Source organism: Schistocerca gregaria, chromosome 2 (assembly GCF_023897955.1).
Source record: "Schistocerca gregaria isolate iqSchGreg1 chromosome 2, iqSchGreg1.2, whole genome shotgun sequence".
In the NCBI taxonomy this organism is placed as follows: domain Eukaryota; kingdom Metazoa; phylum Arthropoda; class Insecta; order Orthoptera; family Acrididae; genus Schistocerca; species Schistocerca gregaria.
The window spans coordinates 819397755-819413251 of record NC_064921.1 but is presented as its reverse complement, the minus strand read 5'-3'; the positions used below and the strand labels follow the sequence as shown (position 1 = coordinate 819413251).

The following is a 15497-nucleotide window of genomic DNA, read 5'->3' as shown; positions in this document are numbered from 1 at the left end:
AGTGGCCCCATTACGCACCTAACATTGGAGCTCCCAAATACCAATAAGCCCACCCTGTGAGACTGCCCGGACCTTGAAGGCTGAGAATCATCCTCTGAAACAGGACAGGCAGCTGCATCTGGCTCAGCCAGAGACAGTACCTGAAACCTGTTTGTCAGACATACTGGGGAGGCTTTCTGATCAGCCTCTGGGGACGCCTTTCGCTGCCTGCCACACCTTGGAACGACCTCCCAATCAACCACAGGTGAAGGCTCAGTCTCACTGCGGGCAGCAACTGGGGCAACCACAGCGGCAGACCGATCTAGGGGCAGACGGGACGAGGTTGACATTCCCGTGATACCCAAGTCCGGCTCCCCACAGTGGTGCCCATTGGCAACAGCCTCAAGCTGCACGACCAAAGTCAGCGCCGCCTGCAGCTGTGAGCAAAGGGATGCCAACTCAGCCCACATCCGAACACAGCAGTCACAGTCACTGTCCATTCTAATTGATGCTGAACAACAGTTACTGAAACATGAGTCCGTCCCTAGATAACACAAGGTAAACATGCAAAAAATGTATGAACTAACCTGTACAAATGCCTAATGATTGTGCTACAACCTGCTTGAATTTATGAAATTCCAAATTACACCTCCTATACAAAACTCACACGCAATTTAAGTAAGAATCTACGTAGTAAACACAGAAAAGAAGCTATATACGTATCTTTCTGCGCTGTCGATGTGCACCAACTGGGAGCTCAGGCCACACTGTAGGGGGCAGAGAAGGCGAAGGAATGGTGTATGGTGGGTGGGGAGAGAGACAAACGCTGTCTGGTGGGGTGTGGAGGGATTAGAATGCCAACAGCCACAGTGTCAGGAAGTTGTGAGGTTGTGGGGCAAGGAGGTGGGCAAAAAAAAGGCTCCTTTTTCATCTACACTCCTGGAAATGGAAAAAAGAACACATTGACACCGGTGTGTCAGACCCACCATACTTGCTCCGGACACTGCGAGAGGGCTGTACAAGCAATGATCACACGCACGGCACAGCGGACACACCAGGAACCGCGGTGTTGGCCGTCAAATGGCGCTAGCTGTGCAGCATTTGTGCACCGCCGCCGTCAGTGTCAGCCAGTTTGCCGTGGCAGACGGAGCTCCATCGCAGTCTTTAACACTGGTAACATGCCGCGACAGCGTGGACGTGAACCATATGTGCAGTTGATGGACTTTGAGCGAGGGCGTATAGTGGGCATGCGGGAGGCCGGGTGGACGTACCGCCGAATTGCTCAACACGTGGTGCGTGAGGTCTCCACAGTACATCGATGTTGTCGCCAGTGGTAGGCGGAAGGTGCACGTGCCCGTCGACCTGGGACCGGACCGCAGCGATGCACGGATGCACGCCAAGACCGTAGGATCCTACGCAGTGCTGTAGGGGACCGCACCGCCACTTCCCAGCAAATTAGGGACACTGTTGCTCCTGGGGTATCGGTGAGGACCATTCGCAACCGTCTCCATGAAGCTGGGCTACGGTCCCGCACACCGTTAGGCCGTCTTCCGCTCACGCCCCAACATCATGCAGCCCGCCTCCAGTGGTGTCGCGACTGGCGTGAATGGAGGGACGAATGGAGACGTGTGGTCTTCAGCGATGAGAGTCGCTTCTGCCTTGGTGCCAATGATGGTCGTATGCGTGTTTGGCGCCGTGCAGGTGAGCGCCACAATTAGGACTGCATACGACCGAGGCACACAGGGCCAACACCCGGCATCATGGTGTGGGGAGCGATCTCCTACACTGGCCGTACACCTCTGGTGATCGTCGAGGGGACACTGAATAGTGCACGGTACATACAAACCGTCATCGAACCCATCGTTCTACCATTCCTAGACCGGCAAGGGAACTTGCTGTTCCAACAGGACAATGCACGTCTGCATGTATCCCGTGCCACCCAACATGCTCTAGAAGGCGTAAGTCAACTACCCTGGCCAGCAAGATCTCCGGATCTGTCCCCCATTGAGCATGTTTGGGACTGGATGAAGCGTCGTCTCACGCGGTCTGCACGTCCAGCACGAACGCTGGTCCAACTGAGGCGCCAGGTGGAAATGGCATGGCAAGCCGTTCCACAGGACTACACCCAGCATCTCTACGATCGTCTCCATGGGAGAATAGCAGCCTGCATTGCTGCGAAAGGTGGATGTACACTGTCCTAGTGCCGACATTGTGCATGCTCTGTTGCCTGTGTCTATGTGCCTGTGGTTCTGTCAGTGTGATCATGTGATGTATCTGACCCCAGGAATGTGTCAATAAAGTTTCCCCTTCCTGGGACAATGAATTCACGGTGTTCTTATTTCAATTTCCAGGAGTGTATCATGACTGTGTGAATCATAGTAGTCTCCTGGATATTGACGTTTTATGGGATTGATGATATAGCCAACCAATGAATAATGTCATGTCTAGCCAAAAGAATGCAGAAAGTTGTACTTAGTAATTCAATCAATATAGTCTGAAGTCATAATTCTGACTAGTGAGAGATCACATATGGGGTTTCCCCAGGCTTATTGGTGTTCACCCATGATCGTCTTGTAGACACCTGTTTAAGGGGTTGGGCACTGTGGCTACTGCTTCACAGTATATTTATTCCCTCATGAAGTTTGTTGTAAATAACCCACTACAGTTCAAAAGGAACAATGATGTACAAAATTACAATACCAGAAGGAAAAATGGCATTCATTACTTCACACCAATGTCTTTAGAACAAAAAGGGGTGCACAATGCTGAAACAAAAATTTCTGGTCACTTATCCAGTGATATAAAATATCTGAGAGACAGCACAGTATAGTTTGAAAACAAACTGAGAAAGTTTCTGCTTGATAACTCCTTCCACCCTGTAAAAGAATTTCTGTTACTTTGATGTGTAAAAGTTGATGGTCAAGAATTACCAACTCAGATTCGTATATCTTTTTTACTTTTTGTAACAAAACATTAGAAATGTCTGCACATAGCCACATGTACAAATTAATCTGTGATGTGAATTTAAAATGATTCATTCCACATCCTTAAGATTTATCATGCAAAATGATCCATTAAACATGAAAGTAACAAACAAAGTTTTACATCATTGTGACTAGCAGCTGCTTATTAGTAGATTATGAAGGTTAATAATATTTAAAATATATTGAAAAGTTTGTTGTGGCATTCAAACAATGGAGAATCCAGGATGGAATGTAACAATATTCGGAGAAGGAAAGTTGCTACTCACCATATAGCAAAGATGCTGAGTCGCAGATAGGCATTGGCCGAAAGCTGTAAGTGTGAAAATCTTTTTGTTGTGCCATGCCTATCTGTGACTCAGCACCTCCACTGTATGGTGAGTAGCAACTTTCCTTCTCAGAATATTGTTGTGACATTCAGATGCATATGATACACTCCCCACCACCTTGCAAATAACCACAGTTTTGTTACAAACAAGTCACTGTCATCAGACGATGTGGACATCATCATTTTAACTTCACACCTCTGCATGTAATGCACTCAGCTAGCAGGACAAATGCCCCTGGTGACCAGCGACATGACAGTAGCAAAGCTGCATCATAAAAGTACCCTATGGGTATGGATTTGATGAAGGTGGTACACTGTTACCATATGCCTTGTGGGAGAGCCTCTGGTTACAGTGTTTGAAGTAATAGGAGGCAAAATCAGTTACAATGAAAACGTATAATAAAGTCAGACCTGGAGATGTGCCGAGATCCAGGTTCTGGTCTGGCTCACATTTTCAATACTAATCAAATATTTATTACATTCCAGGTTCAGTATTTCTAATCAATTTTCAAAGATCTCATTTCAAATCAACATCTTTACTAATTTCATTCCTACCTATCCTCTCATTTCATTGCTGTGAATCTAATTCAACTGAAATTATTAAAAATGAAATGATTAAAGATGAAAAGGAAAAGTGAAACCTGGAGAATGTTGGGACCTCTGAAATATAATGGTTAAAATTTGATTTATTTATCAAAAATAATGTAGATAAAATTTATTTTCTCTAGACTTGTCAGTGAATAGAAACAAATTAATTTTCCAACATCTATAGATACTTATCATTGCATGCTCCTCCATCAGTGATAAAATTCTACAGTTAAAACTGAAGATGAAAATTGCATCTGCAAGTGAAAAATCAACACAAAATTCAGACAAGGTGCAAGTAGTATTTTTAGTAAAGAGACTGCAACATAAAGTGCAGAACAAAAGGAGAAAATCAAGAAATTCACAGGACATTCTGTGTCAGGGAAGAACAATGACAGAGAATGTAACATCCACGAGATAAATTTTTGGCTACAGTGCGACGAGAGGAAATTATGACTAACAGTTATAAACATTATCCATTCGACATATGAAAAAATAGTGAAAAAGTTTACAAATATTAATTATTTATATAATATACTATGATGTAATTAGACATATCGATGTGTATCATACAAAGACAATGATAATTGTAATTTCCTTTTATGATCTGCATTTGTCTTCCCTTTTGGTCCCTGTAGGCCTTTGCCAGGTGACCGAGGACAACAATGAAGGCAATAGGTCGACAGAACAAGAAGTAAACATGACACGGTATCAGGATGGCAACAGGATCGAAGATGAGCTATATCAGGAACCTGCTGTCTCTGCTAAACCACAAAGGGAAAATATCCAAGCAAATGTCACTGGGGCTGTAAATGGTGTAACAACTACTATTCTGTATGTATCAATTATGAACATGCAGTTTTTCAAGAAGGTATCAGAGATAAGGAGATTGCCGATTTTGCCGGTTGCAAATTGTGAGGTTATAGGGGCATTGGGAAAAAAGACACAGAGTATAAAATACCAGAAACAGGTGGAAGTTTCCTTGGGAAATGATAGCTTATTATGCACGTTCCTACTAATGGATAACTTGTCAGTACTGGTGCTTCTGGGTCTTGACTTCCTTCGGGAAAGAGAAACTGTAATTGATCACGCCCGTGGGACATGTGCACTTAAGTACCAACAGTGACCCATAACATTAATGCTGAATCGGGAGTTCGGTGGGAACCTTCCACTGATGAGAAAAATGAATCTTTCTGTCAGCAAACAGAAGTTGTTAGTGTTGGATCATAAGCACCCACAGATGTGTCACAAAAATCGAAATAACGATGCACCCAGCAACGTGAGTGACATAGTCACAACAATAGAAGAGAAAGTACAGGAGGCAACTTGCATTAATGCTTCAGAGGCTAGACAATTAACAGAATTATTATCCGGATACCTCGAAGTATTCACTGAATGCCCAGGAATCATAAAAGATTACCAGTATAATATGAAAGTATATCCGCACAAGACCTATTGCAGAGCATCTTACTTGGTCCCCTGGACTAAGAAAAACAAAGTGATATAAGAAATCCGAAAAATGGTGGATTGGGGCATTATTGAAAAATCTAATTCGCCATATAGCAGTCCCCTATTAGCAATAACCAAAGAAGATAAAAGTATACGCTTAGTTCTCGATGCACGAGACATCAATAAGATTATAGTGCCAGTGCGAACGAGACCTGAAAATTTAGACAAACAAATTCAGAAGTTTTTTGGCAAGAAATATCTAACCTCACTCGATTTGCGTTCTTCATTTTGGCAAATCCTCTTATCAGAAGAATCCAGGCAACGCCTTTGTGTTTGGAGGCCGAAGCTATCAATTTCGTGTTCTTTACTTTGGATTAAATATTAGTGCCAGTGTGTTAATAGCAGCATTGGATCATGTACTAGGATCCCAGTTATTAGATCGAGTCACAGCATATGTTGATGACCTATTGCTAGCAACAGATACCTGGGAAGAACACCTTGATTTAATACAAAATGTGCTAGACAAGTTTCGAGCAACAGGAATAACAGTAAATTTGAAAAAAATCTAAGTTTGCTAGGGAGGAAATAAAATTCCTTGGTCATGTAATATCGCCACAAGGTATAAAACCAGACCCTAGCAAAATGGAGGCAATTGCAAATTTTCCGTACCCACACATGAAGAAACAACTTAAAAGTTTCATTGGCTTAGCATCTTTCTTCAGAAGATTTTTAACAGCTCAACAGCTTAACAGTGAAGCGATACTGAGTTTGCTAAAGAAAAACGCACAATGGTGCTGGACATCGAAATGCAAAAAGGTCTTTGACAGTATCAAAGAGGGACTTATCAATGCACCAATTTTACATCAGCCAGATATGTCAAAGGATTTCTTTATTGCAACAGATGCATCAAATTATGGGATCGGAGCATGCCTGTTTCAAACAGAAAACATCAACAACAAGCTAGAAGTCAAGATGATTGGTTTTGCAAGTAGGATCCTAACCAAATGTGAACGATCCTACACTGTGACAGAACTTGAGGCACTTGCTGTAGTATTTGCCTTTAAAAAATTTAGATACTATGTTTACGGGAAACATGTCAATGTTTTATGTGACCACCAAGCTCTGAGTTTCATGTTAACATGCAAATTACTGCACGGGCGCTTAGCTCGATGGACTCTCGCCTTGCAAGAGTATGATTTTGAAATTAGACATGACCATGGACCAGATAATATAACTGCCGACGCATTATCTAGGCTACCACGAGGATTACCAGCGTTTGCAGCTCTAGTAGAAAGTTCTACAGAATATAAAATTCTTCTTATAAAGGACAAAGCTAATAGACAAAAATATTTAGCATTGTGGAAAAGGGTAAAACAATGTCACGAAAAGGATCCGATATGGAAGAACATCAGGGACGCATAGTGCTTTCCACCAATGTCACCAGTTGAGCAATGACATTTTATTTTACAAATCTGACAATCCTAATAGTAGATGGCGAGTGTGCATTCCATCAGAGCTGCTGGATGATTTAATTTGGTTAACACATCAGGCATGGGGGCATTATTAAGTGTACTATGAAGATAAGACAGTATTGTTATTACCCAAATTTAAAAAGAAGAATTCAAGAACTTATCAGAACCTGGAAAATATGCCAAAAGGTCAAACCGAGCAATATTTGCAGATATATTGAACTACATCCTATTATTGCAAAAGGTCCGCGGCAGATGGCAGCCATCGACATTGCAGGACCACTACCAACTGCCAGAGGAGGAGTGAAATACGTGCTTGTAGTGAATGGTTTATTTTCAAAATATGTGAAAATGTACCCACTTACGGCCTCGACTGCCAGTAGTATTGCAAAAAGATTGACAAATGATTACCTCAAATCTGTCGGGTGCCCATCAATTGTCATAACAGATAATGCCACGTATTTTAATGGAGAGAGGTGGAAGAACCTTATGGATGAATATAACATCAAACATGTTCTAATTTCAAGGTTTTCACCGAGCAGTAACCTGGTTGAAAGAACTTTCAGGAAACTCAACCGGTTAATCCAAACGTACGCCCACTACAGGCACACTAAGTGGGTGGAATACCTAAATAGTTTCATGGAAATGTATAATAATTTACCACATATGACAACTGGTTTCATGCCCAGTGAACTAATGAATGAACAGAAAAACGAAGTGGGCGAATGGGTTAATCCAGTACCGAAGATCGAAGAGGAGCAATTAACTTATCAGAAGAAACTAGATACAGCTCTACAGAATATAAATCGCCAAGCAGAGCTCCACAAGGCGAAGTTTGACAAAAAACTTACTAAGACACAACAATATTGTATCGATGAGTTGGTATTGTTGAGGACGCATCCCAAGGCATCGATAATCAAGAAAAAAAAATAAAAAATTGCAATTACTGTATGAAGGACCATATAAAATAGCTAATATCCCACATGAGGGGTGCTATACACTAGAGAATGTCAATACAGGAAAGAGGAAAGGACTGTATTGTCATAAAGACCTAAAAAAAATATTTGCAATAGGAAAACTAATTTAATGTTGGGATATGCAAAGGACCAATCAGAAGTGCAAGTGCACTATCCCATAACCGTAAATATAATGTTTATGGTAAAATAATTAGCACTAATAATTTGATAATATTATGTATGTATTAGTTTATAAGCTTTTATGTCAAGTATTACACTGCAATGTTGTTGAATTATTTGAACAAGGAGTAGAGAATCCCCATAATAAATGTATTTTTACTCTAAAATGGATAAATAACTTAACAAACACTTGAGTGTTGTTGCATTAAATGTGAGGAATTTTACCTTTCAATATGTTGGATATAAATAATTAAAATGCTTAAATAATATATTTGTTCGTGTGTACGAATGGATATAACAAAAATATTTTCGTAAGATTTAGTCATGTAGTCCCACACACGTAGCGAGTGTTGGTGGTGTGTGAGCTGTGTGACTAAGAAAAAAATAAATAAATAAAAAATAAAATAAACTGCTTTCACCACTAGTGAAGCAAAATCTGAATGTGTACTGATTTACGTACAAGGTTTCATCACGAAGTCATTTAAAATGTTCTTATGAGCAACATTTCGGTTAGATAAACCAAACATAGACATCTGTCCTAAAAACATGGTAAATAACAATCCGTATAAAAAAATATATAAATATATGTATTTGTAATAAAAATGGAAATGTACTGTTATCAGGACAGTTCAGTAATGATCTCATGGTCAAGATAATGTAGCAGATTCTGAAAGTTTTATATTGTCTCATGTTCACGTGACAGTGTAAAATTTAAAATTTTGTTATTCAGTCATGGTAATATGAACTTATGTGCAAGTGTACCAGACCTCATTACTTGAAAAGTGTCATTTGCATATAGATTGTCTGTTAAGTACTGTGGAAAACTACTGACAGCAATCAGAACAGTGAAACGTGTTTCGCAGGAACTAGTGGACACGTGAATAACTGTGATTTACATTGTGAATAATGATGAACAGTGATAAATACTGTGATCACGTAACCTTGTGAATGCTCTTGGAGTGTCAAAGTTAGCAGCAACACTATGAACATTGAGTACTGTTGACTGTATTAATAATTAATTTGAACTGATGACCTTTAGTAGTTTGATATGAAGCGCCTCCGCGTGCCAAATTTAATGTGACAGACTGTACAGCCAGCCGCGCGGCAAAACAATAATGCAACATTGGCTACGCAGCGCATCGCGAAAATATTTACATTCCGCTTAAGTGAACGAAGCACACTACGGACACTTGTATAATTAATGGTGCAGTGTTCAAAATGTGCATATTGTGATAAACTTATATGTGGATCACTACATTGTGTTGAACAGTGTCAAAATACAGAACATACTCCAAAAACAGTCTAATTCCATCCGTGTGAATGCAAGTGAAATGGACAATAATAAACTTTTCCACAGGATGAGAATAGTAATTATCTTGTCACTGATGCTGATATTTTGACATTTCATGTACCCGTCTTAAACTGAGGGATGTGGGAAAGGAGAAACAAGAGCTGCTGCAGCGCGACTTCTAGCCAGCAACAGATCCAAACCACGATGCAGCCGACGGCAGCCGATGCCGCACCGACTCGGCTGAGGGCGGTCCAGCAGCAGCCACTACCTGTCTGCAGTCCAACAGCTCGACGCAAGGGCAGTCTCACGATGTCAGCAGCAAATTGTTATGACATTCGATAAATGAGTGACTTTGGAAATTTTATGATACCCCACCATGAGAAAACATTCATTATCTCAGATGATTACAACAGAGTCATAAATTTGCATTTTCCAGCATATTTTATTACATTCATGTCAAGCCTGACTGTTAAAAGTAGGTGTCTGTATTTTCTTGAAGGCCCTTGGATGGTTTTATTCCCAGTTTTCTGAGTCCAGTGAACCCAAATGGGGGGGGGGGGGAGGAGGGGGGGGGGGGATAAGTTAATCTGGGAAGTATCCGCAGCAATTTCCGAGATAATAAAGTCACTGAAGTCATTTAAACTACTCGATTCAACTATAATTTTGTCATGTCTAAAACAACATTGAAACTAAACATTTGTATCTTGAGAGTAGCAAATCTACATGGATTTCGTGGACTCATAAAAAAAATATACAATAGATAAACTAATTTTTTTTCTCAGCCCAAGGGGCATTGTAACATTCACGAGATAAATTTTTGGCTACAGTGCAACGAGAGGAAATTACGCCTCTAACAGTTATAAACATTATCCATTCGACATATGAAGAAATAGTGAAAAAGTTTACAAATATTAATTATTTATATAATATACTATGATTTAATTAGACATATCAATGTGTATCATACAAAGACAATGATAATTATAATTTCCTTTTATGATCTGCGTTTGTCTTCCTTTGTTTTTACCTTTTGTTGGTTGTCTTTTGTAATTTGCGGACACATATCAAACTGAGGTCTGTTAAGAAATTGTAATTATTTGTTAATTATTACTTGAAAATAGAGTTCATTATTATTATAAATATGAGTGAATAATTATTTGTAACTTTAATTCCTGTCTCAGTAAGCATTATGTGTGTTAATTATTTATTTCCGCTGCAACGAACGCAGCCATAGATGATAGCTATTTGTATCGCGTATTTGTCTGTGTTTCCCTTAGAAACAAATCAAATGTTTGCTTGATGAGGCCTAAATACTGCACAATATGAAAGTATAGTTTATAGCGTTTAATAAACATTTTAAATATTTACTTATTTGCTCCAACAATAGAAAGTCTCTATCAATTGTCTGCCACCATCTTAACAATTATCACATGGCAAATTCAAATTATGGAACTCTACAGACATAAATGCTGAACGTAATACAAATGTGTAAAAATAAATGTGCACTGGTGGTCCCGAACTCATTTTAATGAAAATAATTCGAATCAGATTGATTCTTTAAAAACAGTGCTCATAGCACGATCGTTATAACAAACTTTTCTAGCTGATGTATGGAGCCGAAATTAATTACGCACGAGTTGCGAAGAATATTGTTTCAGGTAACATACGTCAGTGTTGTGCGCGCCTGATATTCTGTGGTTTTAATGATCATCACGGGGATGTCAACCTCGTCCCGTCTGTCCCCAGATCGGTCAGCCGCTGTGGTTGCCCCGGTTGCTGAACGCAGTGGGGCTGAGCCCTCGCCTGTGGTTGATTGGGAGGTCGTTCCAAGGCGCGGCAGGCAGCGAAAGGCGTCCCCGGAGGCTGATCAGAAAGCCTCCCCGGTGCGTCTGACAAACCGGTTTCAGGCACTGTCTCTGGCTGAGCCAGATGCAGCCGCCTGCCCTGTTTCAGAAGATCATTCTCAGCCTTCAAGGTCCGGACAATCGCAGAGGGTAGGCTTACTGGTAGTTGGGAGCTCCAATGTTAGGCGCGTAATGGGGCCCCTTAGGGATACGGCGGCTAAGGAGGGGAAGAAATCCAGTGTACACTCCGTGTGCATTCCGGGAGGAGTCATTCCTGATGTGGAAAGGGTCCTTCCGGATGCCATGAAGAGCACAGGGTGCAGCCAGCTGCAGGTGGTGGCACATGTCGGCACTAATGACGTGTGTCGCTTTGGATCTGAGGAAATTCTCTCTGGATTCCAGCGGCTATCTGATTTGGTGAAGGCTGCCGGTCTTGCTTACGAGATGAAGGCAGAGCTCACCATCTGCAGCATCATTGACAGAACCGACTGCGGACCTTTGGTGCAGAGCCGGGTGGAGGGTCTAAATCAGAGGCTCAGACGGTTTTGCGATCGTATTGGCTGCAGATTCCTAGACTTGCGCCATAGGGTGGTGGGGTTTCGGGTTCCGCTGAATAGGTCAGGAGTTCACTACACTCAGCTGGCGGCTACACGGGTAGCGGAGGCTGTGTGGCGTGGACTGGGCGGTTTTTTAGGTTAGAAGGCCTCGGGAAAGTGCGGGATGGGCTGCAATGTCAAAGGGTGCTTGGCAATTACAGGACGTGCTTGGATCAAGGAACAGTCGGAATTTTAGTTGTAAATTGTTGTAGTTGCACTGGAAAAGTCCCTGAGCTTAAAGCGCTAATAGAAAGCACAGAAGCTGATATCGTTATAGGTACAGAAAGCTGGCTAAAGCCTGAAATAAGTTCTGCAGAAATTTTTACAAAGTCTCAGATGGTGTTCAGGAAAGATAGATTAGGCAGAATTGGTGGTGGAGTGTTTGTGTCTGTCAGTAGTGGTTTATCTTGTAGTGAAGTCGAAGTAGATACTCCGTGCGAATTGCTATGGGTGGAGGTTATACTTAACAGCCGAATTAAGTTAATAATTGGCTCCTTCTACCGACCCCCAGACTCCGATGATACAGTTGCGGAACAGTTCAGAGAAAGTTTGAGTCTCGTAACAAATAAATACCCCACTCATACGGTTATAGTTGGTGGGGACTTCAATCTACCCTCGGTATGTTGGCAAAAATACTTGCTCAGAACCGGTGGTAGGCAGAAAACGTCTTCCGAGATTGTCCTAAATGCATTCTCCGAAAATTATTTCGAGCAGTTAGTCCACGAACTCACGTGAATTGTAAATGGTTGCGAAAACACACTTGACCTCTTGGCCACAAACAATCCAGAGCTGATAGAGAGCATCATGACTGATACAGGGATTAGTGATCACAAGGTCATTGTAGCTGGCTCAATACCATTTCTTCCAAATCCATCAGAAACAAACGCAAAATAATTTTATTTAAAAAAGCGGATAATGTGCCACTAGAAGCCTTCCTAAAAGACAATTTCAATTCCCTCCGAACTGATTATGCGAATGTAGACGAGATGTGGCTCAAATTCAAAGATATAGTAGCAACAGCAATTGAGATATTCATACCTCATAAATTGGTAAGAGATGGAACGGATCCCCCGTGGTACACAAAAAAGGTCCGAACGCTGTTGCAGAGGCAACGGAAAAAGCATGCGAAGTTCAGAAGAACGCGAAATCCTGAAGATGGGCTAAAATTTACAGACGCGTGAAATTTGGCACGGACTTCAATGCGAGATGCCTTTAATAGGTTCCACAACGAAACATTGTCTCGAAATTTGGTAGAAAATCCGAAGAAATTCTGGTCGTATGTAAAGTACACAAGCGGCAAGACGCAGTCAATACCTTCGCTGCGCAGTGCCGATGGTACTGTTATCGACGACTGTGCCGCTAAAGCGGAGTTATTGAACACAGTTTTCCGAAATTCCTTTAACAGGGAAGACGAATGGAATATTCCAGAATTTGAAACAAGAACATCTGCTAGCATGAGTTTCTTAGAAGTAGATACCTTAGGGGTTGCGAAGCAACTCAAATCGCTTGATACGGGCAAGTCTTCAGGTCCAGATTGTATACCGATTAGGTTCCTTTCAGATTACGCTGACACTATAGCTCCCTACTTAGCACTCATATACAACCACTCGCTCACCGATAGATCTGTACCTACAGATTGGAAAATTGCGCAGGTCGCACCAGTGTTCAAGAAGGGTAGTAGGAGTAATCCATTTAACTACAGACCTATATCATTGACGTCGGTTTGCAGTAGGGTTTTGGAGCATATACTGTATTCAAACATTATGAATCACCTCGAAGGGAACGATCTATTGACACGTAATCAGCATGGCTTCAGAAAACATCGCTCTTGTGCAACGCAGCTAGCTCTTTATTCGCACGAAGTAATGGCCGCTATCGACAGGGGACCTCAAGTTGATTCCGTATTTCTAGATTTCCGGAAAGCTTTTGACACCGTTCCTCACAAGCGACTTCTAATCAAGCTGCGGAGCTATGGGGTATCGTCTCAGTTGTGCGACTGGATTCGTGATTTCCTGTCAGGAAGGTCGCAGTTCGTAGTAATAGACGGCAAATCATCGAGTAAAACTGAAGTGATATCAGGTGTTCCCCAGGGAAGCGTCCTGGGACCTCTGCTGTTCCTGATCTATATAAATGACCTGGGTGACAATCTGAGCAGTTCTCTTGGACTGTTCGCAGATGATGCTGTAATTTACCATCTAGTAAGGTCATCCGAAGACCAGTATCAGCTGCAAAGCGATTTAGAAAAGATTGCTGTATGGTGTGTCAGGTGGCAGTTGACGCTAAATAACGAAAAGTGTGAGATGATCCACATGAGTTCCAAAAGAAATCCGCTGGAATTCGATTACTCGATAAATAGTACAATTCTCAAGGCTGTCAATTCAACTAAGTACCTAGGTGTTAAAATTACGAACAACTTCAGTTGGAAGGACCACATAGATAATATTGTCGGGAAGGCGAGTCAAAGGTTGCGTTTCATTGGCAGGACACTTAGAAGATGCAACAAGTCCACTAAAGAGACAGCTTACACTACACTCGTTCGTCCTCTGTTAGAATATTGCTGCGCGGTGTGGGATCCTTACCAGGTGGGATTGACGGAGGACATTGAGAGGGTGCAAAGAAGGCCAGCTCATTTTGTATTATCGCATTATAGGGGAGAGAGTGTGGCAGATATGATACACGAGGTGGGATGGAAGTCATTACAGCATAGACGTTTTTCGGCGCGGCGAGACCTTTTTACGAAATTTCAGTCACCAACTTTCTCTTCCGAATGCGAAAATATTTTGTTGAGCCCAACCTACATAGGTAGGAATGATCATCAAAATAAAATAAGAGAAATCAGAGCTCGAACAGAAAGGTTTAGGTGTTCGTTTTTCCCGCTCGCTGTTCGGGAGTGGAATAGTAGAGAGATAGTATGATTGTGGTTCGATGAACCCTCTGCCAAGCACTTAAATGTGAATTGCAGAGTAGTCATGTAGATGTAGATGTAGATGTAGAAGATAACTGTTTCCATCATAATCCGTAGTTGTATAGAATCTGTTGTATGAACTGTGATTTAGTGACACTTACACAACTTACAGACAACACTTTAACACAACGTTAATTTGGAGTTCTTTAGGAACTTGATCAAATCTTTAGCTGGGAGAAAATTTATTTAGTACTTACTCAATGTAATAAAATAAGATTATCATTTCCATTTACAAATTAGTTAAATACCAAACCACTGAATAACACTGCGAACATCTCAAGGAGGAAGGATGTTTTAGTTTAATGTGGGCTGTGTGTTTTTGTATGAGAAATATTCTTATGAAACTGCATGTTCACTAACTGTATATATATTGTTCACTTAATGGTCTCCACAGGAATCATGCTCATTTCGCTATTCTGGAAATAATGTAGTAAAGTGCACAGAAAAGCGGTGATACAGCATAGTACAGCGGACTGATTCATGAATATCGTGAAACATTTTGTGAAGGGCCTCTTAAGTTATGAAACACAGTTTTCACAAAAGATTCTAGGAATATAAAGTCTTGCATTGTATCAATGCAGAATAAAATAATCAAATTAGATAGAGTAGAAGAACACAGTTTGTAAGAGAGGAGTATTTGGATTTTTGCCACTGCTGCTAAGAGGCATCAATCATGCCAAAAGATAGTTAGGTTATTTAATCTTATGTGTATCCATACAACAACCACCACTCACATTTTCACAAGTGGTCACTTGTCCTAATTTTTAAATAGTGTTTCCATCTTCGAAAACAAGGAGATATTAAAACTGATAAGACCACACAACAGATTCTATTTATTTGCATTCATATTAATTAATTTACATCCAAAAACCAT

At 41.2% G+C, this 15497-nt stretch overlaps 1 protein-coding gene across 1 annotated transcript in view; it reads right to left on the bottom strand.

The window, feature by feature from the left end:
- The window catches only part of LOC126335151 (rab3 GTPase-activating protein catalytic subunit), a 471879-nt gene that overhangs the window by 442406 nt on the left and 13976 nt on the right, over positions 1-15497 (bottom strand). The window lies entirely within an intron of this gene.